A 14,568-nucleotide genomic window follows, 5' to 3' on the forward strand; every position below is an offset into this window, starting at 1 on the left:
GGCACTGGTGTGCTGAAATGCAGGCCTGCAGTGCCATTCCAGGGCTTTGAGGTCACGTCTTTCAAAGTAAAGCAATTTGCATGGAAATAGGGTTGACAGGTGGTTCAGGATCTAATCTGTAGAGTAGTGCCTGATTCCCAAGATAATCACCACAGAATTCTTATAGCAATCCCTCATCCCTCAAAATGTCAGTACTCTCTGCACAATGGAGAAAGCATTTTTTTATTGGTGGCTTTAGTGCTGCTGCAGTTACACAGTTGGGAAGTTTTACTGGCATTTCCAGTTCAAATGGAAAAATAGTTGGTAGATAATTTTCAGACTGAACAGGGTTCAGGATTTTTATGTCTATTTTAAACTTTTTTGAATAAGCCCTTTTTTATCAATCTCCTCTTGTAAATTGTTGACTGAGGTCTATTTTCTAAACATTCACAAATTCTGTAGTCTTGGTCCATTAGGCTTGGTTAACCATTGCTCTTTCCCTGTATTCCATGTGTGCCGGGAAAGTCAAAACATTCCAATACCATGTTCACCTTCCAGGGAGAAGAAAACCAGTGTAATTTTCTTACAGGTTGAGAATCAGTATCCAAAGTGGAGAATTTTCAAGTTTTCAGGTTTGGTCCAACAAATTTAGCTTGTGGAAGAACTTCATTATCCCTTTCTTCTGCTGACCACCATTGTAAAGTGTTTCCAGGGAATCTTTCATTTCAGTGAGCCTGCCTGTTACCTGTTGTGCTCAACCAAACGCCACAGAAAATCATGGAAAGAGTCTCAATTATTTTAGTGGGCTTTTGATCTTGCAGAGACTCACAGACCACTGTGGAGTCTTACACATTGTGCATCTCCCTTGGGCTTCCAAGTGAGGAATCAAGAACTGTACAAGTCCAATAAAATAGTTGCTCTTCAGCTTTTGTTTTTTTGGCTTAAAGTAAATGGGAACTGGAAACACATCAAACAAGTCAGTTATTGATGCTGTAGAATATTATGATTATCTTGCTTATCTGAGATACAGAAATAATTATAAATTAGATATTAATTTAAGGTGAAACAAAGAGAAACAGAAAAAAGCCCCAAACAAAAATCCCCCAAAACACCAAACAAATGGGAAAACCCCACACCAAAACCCAAAAAACAACCGAAGATGAAATGTTAAGAAAATAGATGGAAAACAAGGAACAATGTAAAGATCCAGCTCTACAAAAATAGGAAAAGATCCTTCATCAAGAATGAAAAGTCTAACATGGTATATTTTTTGTCAAATTGCCTTCTGTGCCAATGTGGATGGAAAAAATACTGAATTTCTGAATTAGTGTTCCCCAAATTACTGAAATATATTCCAAGCAACTGAGCAGTTTTCCATCAGTGAACATTGTGACTTACTAATTCTGTCCAGCAAACAGCACATTAGTCTGGGTTTGGAAGATGTGCTGTTCACACCTTTGTACATCAGTGTCTTATAAAATTGTGAGATCAATAGATGTTGATGTGAGAACTGCAGAAGAGGAAAAAACCTAAACAAAGCAGTTCAGTTAAACAGCCCTAACTGTGGAAATACACCATTATATTTTGCTTTGGAAGACCCTGAAAAATTAAATATTAAAAGTGGTGAGTTTTTAAGATTGCAATAATTATTTAGCGTTACTTTTAGAGATTTCAACCTTTTCTTTTTGCAAGTCCATCAGCTCAGGAGATTTTTGTGTTGCAGGTTAATATTAAGGCACAGGTTTCTGTGAGGTCTCTGGCCCAGTGTTTCTGTCTTATTGGGTGGGTGCCAGGGTACCGAACCTTGTCATACTACTAGGGGAGATCTAGTGGCTGGACAGGCATCAAAGTAGAAATGTCTTTGTAGTTAAAGATTCAATCCTCCTAATTTCTTGGTTTTGTGTGAATACACAGATGTCTGTGAGGTCTCTATCTCTTCATGTTTTGGTTGACAGTTTGATGTCATGGCATAAGTCTCTGTGAAGTTTCCTCCTGAATATTTTTAGCTAACTATTATAAATTAAAGGCATATATTTTTTTTGTGTGGCTGGTCAACAACTGTAGTATTGCATTACTATCAAAGGATTGGCTGTGGCACTGCTGCCTAAAACTTCTCATTACTTATCTAACATCCAGTCTCCAGTTCAGCAGCTGTGGCTTGTTGGGATAGAAATGATGCCAAAGGGTGGCTATTGTGAGCATACTGGCCTAGAGTTAACATAAAGGCATATATTTCTATAACATTACTGGCTTGTTTCCAGTATGTTAATTCCTCTGTCCCAGTGAGGAAGTGACTGATTTTATGGCAAGAAGCAGCTTTTATGTGCAAAGCTCTGTGTACAGTGCATTTTTTTCCCTTGCCGTACTCCAACAAGGAGTTCCTGTGTAGATAATTGGGTTATTTTTGCAATGAATGGACAGGAGTTTGGTTAGGGGCTGCTTTTGTGATTGCAGGAGAAAGGTGACACCACTTATATCCTCTCTTAAATGATAACTTGGGAATACATGTTTAGAGGAAACTAGCACACAGTTTTCCCTCTCTGCTGTTCAAGTCATTAACTTTAATGAGTGTGGAAGATGCCCAGCACCTGTCAGGCCCAGTAAACATATGAGTCACTCTACCCAGGCAGCAAATTCCAAATCAGCCTGATGATCCTGGCAAGACAAAATATGGCACATCTAATATATTACTTGCTCAATGGGGTTTGTGTTCTAGAATACAGCTCTCATACAAAACACCACTTGGGTGTGTTTCCGCTACTGGAATAAGAAAAGAACAAAATTTCACCCTCCACCACCCTGTTCAGGCTGTTTGAATAAATATTTTATTGGTTATTTGGAGAGTGAGAAAGAAACTGTGAGGACTCAGAGAGCTTCACAAAAGACTGGTGAACAATAACACTAACCTCTATTATTTCCGCAGAGAATTAATTTACAGCTAAAAGAGTTGAAACAATTTTGTGAAATGCCTCAGGTTAAGTAGCAAATAGATAAATAGACAGTTTTTATGAATTATGACATTGATTTTAAAAAAATTTAAGGGAGTGATTTGGGAAATCTGGAATGACCTGTCTTATAGTCAGTACTACTATTTAAATCTTTATGGTTACATGCTATTTAGAAGGACATGTAGCGACAGCATAACGAGGAATGACTTCAAACTGACAGAGAGCAAGTTTAGGTTAAATATTAGGATGAAATTCTTCCCTGTGAGGGTAGTGAGGCCCACAGTTTGCACGGAGAAGTTGTGGCTGCCCCATCCCTGGCAGTGTTCCAGACCAGGTTGGATGGGGCTTGGAGCAAGCTGGGCTAGTGAAGGTGTCCCTGCCCATGGCAGCGGTGTGGAACTGACTGATCTTCAAGGTCCCTTCCAATTCAACCCATTCTATGATTCTCTGATATAAAGGCTTGCAATGTATAGCTCCTTTATTCATGTATATCAAAAGGCATTTTTGTCCTTGCAACAGAGATGAAAGATTGCACACACGTGTATGAATGCATGTGTCTGATAATACATTCATGCAAACAGAGCAGATGCAAGCTTTGTAATGAAGCAATTAATAGTATATTTTGTTTTTCTTAAATGATCTATAACACAGAAGATGTGGATAGAAATCTTTAATGAATAGGGTTAAGTTACTGCATGTGCAGAATGTTAACTGAAAATGTGGTGGATATTTGCAATCTTCTGAGAAGTTGTTCTTCTCTCTGCAGTAGTGGAATCCTCAATGGAATTACACAGAGGTCAGGAAATGAAAATTGGTCTTGTGCCTGAAAACATGCAGATGGGGCTGGATCCAGCTCTCACTGGAACTGATGGAAAGGCTTCCAGTCATTTTTGTGAGAGATAGATCAGGCCCTGACTCCTTTTCATTAAATGTCCAGCTGATCTGGCAAACATGATTCAACATAACTTGTGTGTGTGTGTATGTATATGTGTGTGTGTGTGTGTGTGTGTGTGTGTTTGTGTTCTTATCTTTCCTATTTGGCAGGAAAGTGAATAACTCATTCTACATATTTCTGAAGGAAAATTTTCTTTTTAGAAAAATAAGGGCTTGTATTTTGGCTTGTGTCCTGACTTGGAGCAAACCCTAGGAGTAATAGATGCTGGCATTCTGTCTTTCCTTTAATTCATTTTAAATATGATACTGGCAGAATCAATTATTCAAATAGTTAATTCAGCTGGTTATTGAAACAAATAAGAAATATTTCTTTCTGAACCATCATTTCAGTCAACAACTGAATTAAAGAAAGCTGGTGTGGAGAGGAAGGTCTCTGGCGTTAAGGAAGATACAGATAAATATGAAGTAGAATTGTACATTGCTAATACTTCATATATCGATTTTTAAAATTTCAACATTGCAAAACATGAAATAAAAATTCTTGCTAGCAGTTGATTAACAATCTTCCATAAGTAAATCTCCCACAAGGACTAAAATCCCATTCGGATACTGGAGCCCATTTCTTCATTAAGCAAGTCCTTGATAAAATTAACTAAAGAAAAAAAATCTCTTATTATTGTAAATATTAGCTGAAACTCTGTAGAAGAAACCAAGATAATTGGTCATAAATACCAATTTGAACAATTAGAATTATAAAGGAACTTTAAATATACCCAGAGTTCTTTAACCCCTAGTATTTTAACATTAATTGAACCATATTTTTAGTATGATAAACCCATCAATTTGATACAGTATTTCTTAAACTGGCCAGTGTCTTTCTGGCCTCTTTCATGTCTTTACTTTGAGAAATATCCTTCTAAACATATGGGATAGTAAGATGAGTATGTAATAAATTACTTTTTTTTTCTTTTACAACTTTTTTCTTGCATCAATAATTTTTGAAAATAAAAAATGGCTGAATGAAAGCAAAATAATGGCTGAAGATGAATGAGGACATATATTATTCTAATCTTACACAGAGATTTCTTCCTCTTTTTTATACTTGTATTTGTTATAATTCTGGTTCTTTTAATGTTTATTTGACTTCTGAGCTGTGGAAATTTCATACCAGAGTTTTCATAAGCAGACTTTATGTCTTCAAAGGAGTGTTGGCATAGTCTTTCAATGTGTTATTTAGATGTGGGAGTTCTTTAATTTTAGAGTACATGGCATGTATTCAAACCTTCTCGGTGTTTCTGTCTTAGAATTTGGTTATCTTTGTATGGAGTAGTATAAGAAATACAGCAAAAAATGTTCCACTTGCTCCCTGTTCCTCTGAAAATCTACAGTGGGATTTCCTCTTTTGTATCAGACAGATGAACCCAACGTATGGCCACAATGCTGTGCTCCTGTGTCTACAACTATATTCCAGCCACACTTCAGTAGGAAATAGCTCTTCCTACACTCTCAATATGAAGTAACAAAGTCCTTAAAAGTGTACTATAGTAGAATATTCCGAGTTGGGAAGTCTTTCAGGAATTTATGTAGTCCAAATAACTACTCCTGTCAAAAAGTGTGATCTCACACTGTGTTACTCAGAATATTACCCAGTCAGGTTATGGAAATCTCCAAGGATGGAGATGGTAACATCTTTCTGGACATGCCCTGACTGTCCTCATTGTGTGAAAACTTCTCATTCTATCCAGCCTGAACCTCTTTGCTTTCAGTTTAAGCCCATTGTCTCTTGTACTTCCAGCATTAACAATGGTGAAGAGCCTGGCCCTATCTTTTGGTGAGCTCCTTAACTGTGCTGAGCAAGCCTTGTTCCTCAGTTTCTCTTCCTTGCACACATTATCTGCCCTTGATTTACATAAGTAGTGGCATTAAGGTTTTCTACGGAAAGGCCCAAACCAATGTTTTAGATACAGGCTAATGAGTGCTGAAAAGCTGAGGTAATCACTTCCCTGGACCCATTCACTGACACAGCCCACGTGCTGTTGGACTTCGCTGCCAGGGCACGCTCCTGGCTCTTGTTCATCTTGATTTCTGCAGACACCAAAGCTTCTTTTCACTAGAGTTAGTTCTCCAAGGAGTTTTCTGCTTCAAAGGCATTTGCTCTTGATGAAGTTCAGGAGGTTAGTAGAGACCTGCTCCTTCAGTCAGTCCAGTTCTCTGTGGGGGGCAGCTGCATGCTTAAGAAAACTGACCATCCCTTGACCCACCCCAGCCTGAAGTCATCGTCCAGGAGCAAGCCTTCCATCACCTTCTCCTGGTCCCTTCTGTAAAGCAGGGTGGTTCTAGGATGACGACAGCAGTTACTCCAGCTGTTACAGGTTTCCAAGTACACTTACTGACTAACACCCTCTGAGCAAACCATGGAGCTCACATTTTGCTGAAGTCAAGGCAAATGGCAAGGACAAGTCTCCTCTTGCCCAGGTCCAGTCATTTTCCTCACTGAAAGCAGCCAGGTTGGTGCAGGAAATGATTCACCCTTGGTAAATCCAGAATGACTCTTCACAAATACTGACTTCTCATGATGTGTTTAGGGTGGATTTCGTCACTTTTTTCGAGACCAAAGTGAGACTTATAATGATTCTTTAATTATAATTATTCCTTAATTCCTTAATTATTCTTTTGTCCTTTCTGTGAGGATGGATACAAGATTGTTCTTTCTCCTGTTTTCAAGGCCCTTCCCTCATCTTGGTGTCCTTACAGAGCTGACAGAGGTCAACTTGCAGTAACATCAGCTCTTCCATTCTTTTTCTTCACAGTTATAAGTAAATGAAACCACTGCTTGTCTTTCCCAAAGGAATAACTTTTTTTTTTTCTTTTGCCTAGACAGCTAAAATGTGTTGAATTAGGAATACTGGATACTTTTTTTTCAACTGTTGGAGGCTGAACAGTGCAGATGAGAACAAGGATTTTAAGAAAATGCTGGTTTTAACTTGTGAGATTCTGCTAAAAAAATTATAAACAGAAATAAAAATTATAAGCAAAAACCACTCTGTTGGAAGAGTGTTTTGAACTGAGAAACAAGAGGAGACAGGGCTGCTGTTTAGTGGTCTTATTTATGTAACTTAATAAGATTTTGGCTGAAGGAAGCATTCTCTCTAGGGCGGTGCTATAGCTTGTATTATTTAATCGTGGAACTCTGACCCAAGCATGTGATTAAAGTTAAGCACAGGCTTCAGTGTATGGATACAATTAAATGCTTTTTCTGAATCGTGGCTAAGCTGCTTATTGACAGCAGTCAAGATGATGCAGATCTCTTTCCTATTAAACAGGGTAGAAAGACTAATTTCTATAGGTTGCATTCATCAGTACTTGAAATTAAGGGGAGTTCTGCCTGAGCAAGTAATGAAGTCCTTAAGTCTGCACTTACTGACTTACATTGTGCCCTGTCAAAGACTACAATAACAGGTTGGAGGGCCACAGCAAATTTTCAGGCTGAAAAATAAATCTCCAGAAGTCTGCTGGGTTTTGATTTAATGCACTAGAAAAACAAGTAAGAAAAAAGATAGAGTATTCTCCCTGTCGTGGGACCTGGTGAAAAACCCCTGTAACTTGGATTATATTTTTTACCTTCTGTTGAGCACATTTATAGGGTAAATTTCATGCTATTTATCTCCTACAGAAGCCCAGATTTGGGACAAAATTTACAGAAATTGGCTGTGGAAACAACAGTCAGTTAAGTTAGTTGCCAAGAATTTTTTATTTGATGCATACTGAAATCCTGTCTGCAAATTTAAAGAAATGAACTGCGTTTACATTCAGTTCCTTTGGGTGTCCATCCCACGAAGATTGAAATTCCACAAACTCCAAGCTTAAAGATTTAAGTAACTCAGTTTGAACTGCTCAGTTTTTGATTGAAAAACACTTGCCTGCTGATCTGCTGATTTTTGTGTTTCACTTGATTTAGGGATACGATGGCATTGTTTTTAGAAACCCCATCACACTGTGGTATTTCATGTGGTAAATAAAATTGACGCCAAGGTGATGAGAGGGATGGAGCAGCTCTGCTGGGAGGAAAGGCTGGGAGAGTAGAAATTGTTCAGACTGGAGAAGAGAAGGTTTTGGGGTGACTTCTTTGTGCCCTTCCAGTGCCTGAAGGGAGCCCCAGGAAAGATGGAGAGAGGCTCTTGACAAGGGCCTGGAGTGACAGGACAAGGGGCAATGGCTTCACACTGACAGAGAGCAGGTTCAGATGGGATATTAGGAAGAAATTCTTCCCTGTGAGGATGGTAAGGCCCTGGCACAGGTTTCCCAGAGCAGCTGTGGCTGTCCTAACCCTGGCAGTGTTCCAGGCTGGGCTAGATTGGGCTCTGAGCAACCTGGGCTAGTGGAAGGTGTCCCTGCCCATGGCAGAGGGTTGGAATTAGGTGTAGATTTAATGTCCCTTCCAACTCAAACCATCTTGTAATTCTGTGATTGTAATTTGCACAGATACTTTGTGGAGTCTCCATTTCTAGGGATGAGTAAAGCCTGTCTGCACAGAGGCCTGAGAAACCTGCTCTCAGCGACCCTGCTCTAAGAAGGATAGAGAACTAAGATGATCTCCTGAGGTCCCTTCCAACTCTAATTTTGCAATTCTGTGAAATGCAGGAAAGAAATGATTCATATAAGTGCAGACAAATTGGTTTGACCACAATAAGCATATTTTGAAAGAAAATATAATTTGAGCCTTACTAGAAGCACTTGAGCAATGGGACAAAATGTAACTTGGGTTTATTACAGGCAGATTAATAACCATGCCATCTGAACTTGTGTGATACAATGGATTCCCTATGGAAGGGAAATGTAGTGTACTTCCTAAACCAACTATGTATTCCACAGGAGGAATAGCATTTATTTAATAAGTTATGAATCAATACCTTTCACTGTGACTGACTAGAAAAGTGTGTGTAAGAATGTTCACTTCAAAGGAAAAGAGAAAAGTCTGATTTTCAAGTAGCTGATTTGGCAATGCCACTACGGTGCCTACTACCCACTGCTGTTCAGTGCCCATCCTTCTCTGCTGTCCTTGATGTCATGATTTTCCATCATCCACTTTTTTTTCCAATTTTTTAAAAAGGTTTTACAGAGTTGGGAATATCTTCCTTGAAGAAATATAATATATAGAGTGTGGGAGTGATCTGTTCATTTTGTGCAGGTCTAAAGCTTTAGAATGTAGATAAGTTCTGTTCTTGAAAAATTTTTGTTTCTCACTTATATTACTAAATATATCAAAATATATTTTTTTCTTGGATATTGCTCCCCAGGGTTGTTCAGTTATGGAAACAAATGCATCATGGCTGGGTTCTGCTATTTTGTTCTTCAGGATTTAGAAGGCTGCCATATTAAAAAGCCAAATTTCTACCTACTTTCATTTTTTCCAATATATTATTAGTCCCTTTTCCCTCTAAGTGCTAAATCAGAGAATAACCCAGATCTTAAAGACAATTTTTGCTAATTAGTTTCTCCTCATGGAAAGGAAAATCTAGAGCAGGTTCAGAGAGATAAAATCTGAATCAGAAAAAATAAAGTCAAGCAAAAATTTAACTAGCTTTTTAACAGTTTGAAGAAGAAAGAAAGCAGAAAATTTCTTCCAGAATGGCTAAGATTGGATAGCAAATTATGCATCTAAAGCATAACTTAAAAATTATGTTTGGATTTTTTTTTTTTTCAAGTGTGTTTTCCTAGGTTTTTACTACATGATAAGAGATAGTCTAAATGGGTTGACATGGGAGCTGGAACATTGTCAGTCTGATAAATGCTGAGTTAGAAGCAGGGTTGAAATCTAAGGACAGGAAAACATATAATAAGAGAATAAAAACAATCACAGGCTTTTGAGAAAAGGATTAATTATAAACTATTTGCAGAACTTAGGAAATGTAAGGCCACAAGCTATACAGACTGAGCTGTTCAAAACCTATAACTGTGTTAATGGTGAAGAGTGGAGAAAATTTCCTGTGGCTGCTCCATCCCTGGAAGTGTTGAAGACCAGGCTGGATGGGGCTCTGAGCAATCTGGTCTGATGGAAGGTGTCCCTGTCCATGGCAGGAGGTTGGAACCAGATGGTCTTCAAGGTCCCTCCCAACTCAAAACATTCCATGATTATAGAATCCTGCTATCACTCTCCTGAGTCTGTTATGTCTGAGTTTTGGGGGACTCATTGCAGGAAAAAAAAAGTAATGGGATGTGGTGTTTGAATGCATTTGATTTGCATGTTCAATTTTGTTGCCTGCAGTGCTAGTCTGACTGATGAGACAAGTCCCTTCCATTTGGATAAATATTTTGGTTTATGGAAGCAGCCTTTATGACATCCTGGAAGAAATCTGAGACAGAAAGACCTTAGATGGTCAAATTGTTAGTGGTACACAGCTGTTTTAAATAACATTGGCTTCAAGGTATGCCCAAAAATGTATGAGGCGTGAGCAGTGATCTTCACATTCATGCTTCCTAAATGTTCAGTGGAGCAGTCAGGACTGGGAGAAGCTCCTGACTGTTGGCAAAGAGAATTATCATCCTTCATATGATACCTAATGGCAAGATCAGTTTGAATGGGAAATGAGTCAGTCATCTGCATTCAGAAGGGTTTGAAAGGGAAAATGACCATATTGAGGTTGGGACACTGTTTTAAATCCCTGCTTGGCTTTTGGTGAGAGGAAGTAGGCATTTCAGACAAGCAAAATCAAAAAATCAAATCCAGCCAGAAAAATGAAATTTCAACAAGGAACCCTGGCAATGCTACACAGAAAATATGAAGACTCCCAAGTTTACAGCAAGCAGGTTTCTCTACTTTTCCCATTTTGCTCCTGGAGCTTTGTTCAGAGACAGAGCCATTCTGCAGAAGCTCAAGTTAAATGTAAAACAGCCCTTAGGAATGGCCTAGTGCATTAATTTAGCAATGAAACTCATGAAGGATTATTCTGTATTTCTGTAATTGGGGTCCATACCACAATATTTCCCTGCCAAGCCAGACAAGTGTGTTGGCTACAACTTTATTCAGAAGAGAAACCTGGAGTCACAACCAGATGACACTGTGCTGATGCTGGTGGAGAACAGGTATTCAGCACAGGTGTCTTAAGAGGCGGCATATTCCTCCTGCAGTCTCAGAGGGTCCCTGTTTGGCCTGCTTTTAGGAAGGGATGCTGCTCACTGATTCACAAACTTGAGGTACAACACCAATTACAGGTATTGGGAATGCAGATCTGGGGATAAATTGAATTAAATTAATTTTAATTTTATATATTACTATGCTTTTGAAAGAACTTAAGCATATTTTCAAAAGGTGAACAAAGACCTGAGGCTTATGTATTCCTTCATAAGTACAGATAGGATCAGGAAAGACATAGTCTAATGCTTTTAAAAACAGAAAGGATACAGAAATAATGTCATCCCAGGCACCGGTTGCATACTGATTTCTTTGTCACAACATGACAATATTATAGAATCTGACTAAGTGGGAAAAAATTGTATCAGCCACTTATTGTCTGTAATAAATCAGTAGCTAGTAATACACATTTTTATCTAAAATTATTCAAGTGGTAGCATTTTACATTTTTATTTAACTTAGCTTTATTTTTTGCATTGTTGCTATAATTTACCAGGTTAACTTTGTTTTGCTTACCTCCTAAGGCAAAGGTACCTCTGGTTATTTTGTGTCCCTCTTTCTCTAAGCTTCAAGCAAGAACCTCATACACTGAGGTGTCTGTCTACAATTGACAATAAGAGAATTCTTATTTGCTATGTCAGTTGTAGGAAATCTTTTAAAGCAACAAGTTGATAAAGTCATATAGTTGTGAGTTGTTTCAACTAAAATTATATTGAATAGTAGGCTAAAGTTTCTTCAGGCTGTAGCTGAGGTTTTTAATTTTAGTGACAATACTGAGAAGTTAAGGAAAGTTATTTTCAAAACTAACAAATCTGATGTGATTGAGGTCTAAATGCAGGGAAGACTTCAGTTTTCTTGAAGTTCCGCTTATAAAAAAACACTGAAAATGCTCATATTGAAGGATGTAATATGAATTAATGAATTAGATCACTGAGCTCATGTAGTGATAATTTCCTTTAAGGAGGATTTTAAAAGCAATCAGAATACTAAAATGCAGCAGATCAAAAAAGATTGTTCAGCAAAGAAAACTATACATTGGGAGAAAGAATGAGAGCAGGGGTAAACAATAAATATTAAAAGTCCAGTTTGAATTAAATTTTGCAAAGGAAAATTTTTAAAAAGTGAAAAAAAAGAACAAAAACCAAACCAAAGAATCCCAAAGAAACTGTAGATGCACATACACAGAGAAGAAGAAAGGAATGGGGAAATGTGGGCACTGTTCAGTAGGACTGCTTTTAAAGATAATCTAGGTATGGTATTAAAATTAGTCAAAGCTGTAGGATGATATAGATTAGGCAGGATCTCTTGAAACTTTCCAGTCCCCTGACCAAAGCAAGGCCAACTTTAGAACAATTTGCTTAAGGCCTTGTTCACTCACATTTTTATAGTTCCCAAGGATGGAGATTCTCAGCCTTTCTGAGGAACATGCTGCAATGTTGGCCTGACCTCATTGTAAGGAGTTTCTGTGATCTCTGAAACCTGACTGGAATTTTCCTTGTTGCAACTTGTCTGTTGCTTCTCAACTCATCACTCTGCACTTCCAAGAGGGTTCTGGCTCTGTCTTCCCTACACCCTCCTCCTAGACAGTTTTCTCCAGCAATTGCATCTTCAGCCTCTGTTTTTTTAAGACTGAACAAGTTCATTTCTTTAAGCCTTTCCTTCTAGGTAGAGCTATATCCCCATAACTAACCATCCTGATGACTTTATGCGTAAATTGTCTCTGGATATAAATGTCTGCTACTTTTAAAGGTCTTTAGATGCAGTCTTGGAAGAGCCCAATACAGTCCCCAAATCCAGGCTGTTGATGAATGTTTTCAACTGTATTTGTCTGAGTATCAGCCTTTGGAGGACAACAAGCTGTCATCCCAAGCAGGGATGTTGTGCTCTGAAATGTGCCATATACATCTGACAGAGAAATGCTGGTAATGTTTAATGTATAGTTCTGTGGTTGACACAATTAAAAGGTCTTGCATTGAAAGGAGCAGTTGAAACAAAGACCAGCAAGAAAAAACATAGTTGACTCTACAATGCAGCCTCCACCTGGTTTCGGGGTATCCCTGGTGGGCTGCTACGGGGTCCGGATAGAGCAGTCCTGTTCAGCACAGCCTGTCTGAGTTCCCAAGCAGCCCTCAGCCGCAGACTGCCTTAGCAAGCTTAGGTGACATCAGCTCATTGTGATTATCAGCTCATTGTGATTTCAGCTCTTTGCTTGCTAGGTGCCTTAGGCCGACTCACAGAGAGAGAGGAGAAGCGCTGTGTGATGTTCCACAGGGATATCTTTATGGAAGTCTTCTGTGAAGGTTCTCAGGGACAGCTGTTCTTCTGAGCAGGGCAAAACTAACCCTTTATATAGGGTACAGCGGTTTTAGGAATTGTCCAATAGTAAGGGTTAAAGGAAAGTGACCTGTAGTCTTACAGAGAGGTAAGCAGGGGTCTGGAGGTGGGAGAGGGGCTTCTAGGGTCCAGTCATCATGACTCGGCATTTCCTATCTTAGGCTGCTGAATGCCATGGTGGCATTGCAGGGTCTGGGCCTGCTACAACTCTATAACAACACAAAATGCAAGATGACAAGGAAGCATAGTATGTGTTTTTACTGTTAATATCATAGAGAAAAATTCAAAACAGGCAGAAATACATTTACCACTTGAGAGAAATACTGTACCAGCAAATGTGATAAGAAAGATTCTACTTTTAAAAACTGTTTTCACAACCTGACTAATAACATGGTTGAAAGTTGCTCAAAAGTTCTTAAGCCAATTAGCATTTTTTCATTATTAAATTAGCCACAGCTTGTAGATTTAATTGCCCCATTTTCATTTCTAGAGCTTGTACTTCATACTGACAGACGACAATGCATGCACTAAGTTTTATGTGGTGAGGAGGAAAGTGTTTTATAGGGAATGTAAAAAGCTCTTATGGAACAGAGAGGTTTTCCTTAACTGGGTTCTATATCATCAGGGTTTTAATAAATTTGATTAAGGAACTGATTGTGCAATTCCTTTTTCCAGAGCCCTTACTGAAATCAAAGGGAGAGCTACAAATGGAAAGCTTGCAAGACTATGTCCTGGCATGAGAGAGCATTAAGGAAAATTTTATCCTGGAAAATAGACTCATAGCATCTTTATTTATCACAGCATTAAAAGCAGATAATTATAAAGAGTTTTCAACATCTCAAATCCATCATTATTCATATATTAGCATATATATATATTAGGATATATATATTACTTGCTTTGCATTATTTTTTTGATGGAAATTACTTTGTGGCCAAAGTCCACCAAAGTGGAGAGTTTTTGGTTTATTTCACCTGATTTAGAGACAGGCTGTTAGAGATGGTGATTGTGCAGCTGGTAGAACCTTTGGAGGTTTTGATTAAAAAAAAGATTTTGAACAAAGAATATTACAACATGAAGTTTTTCATAAGCTTTTGCATGTACATGATTTTACCACCAGTACTAATCTTGCTAACTGGGGCCAGTCACAGCAATTAAATTAACAGGATATGGAAGGAATAAAATCTGTGTCTTAAGGATTGTGTCAAGCCTTGAGAGCTTTGTGTAATTTACTGACGCAGTTTATTTTTGAAGAGGAAACTGGCCCAATCAATATGCATT

The 14,568-nt window shown here is 38.3% G+C and overlaps 1 protein-coding gene across 1 annotated transcript in view; it reads left to right on the top strand.

Annotated features, from left to right (window-relative positions):
* Positions 1–14,568, top strand: part of ANO2 (anoctamin 2) — a 152,492-nt gene that overhangs the window by 79,075 nt on the left and 58,849 nt on the right. The gene's annotated exons all lie outside the window — the stretch shown is intronic.

Source organism: Fringilla coelebs, assembly GCF_963513975.1.
Source record: "Fringilla coelebs genome assembly, chromosome: 5".
Taxonomy (NCBI): Eukaryota; Metazoa; Chordata; class Aves; order Passeriformes; family Fringillidae; genus Fringilla; species Fringilla coelebs.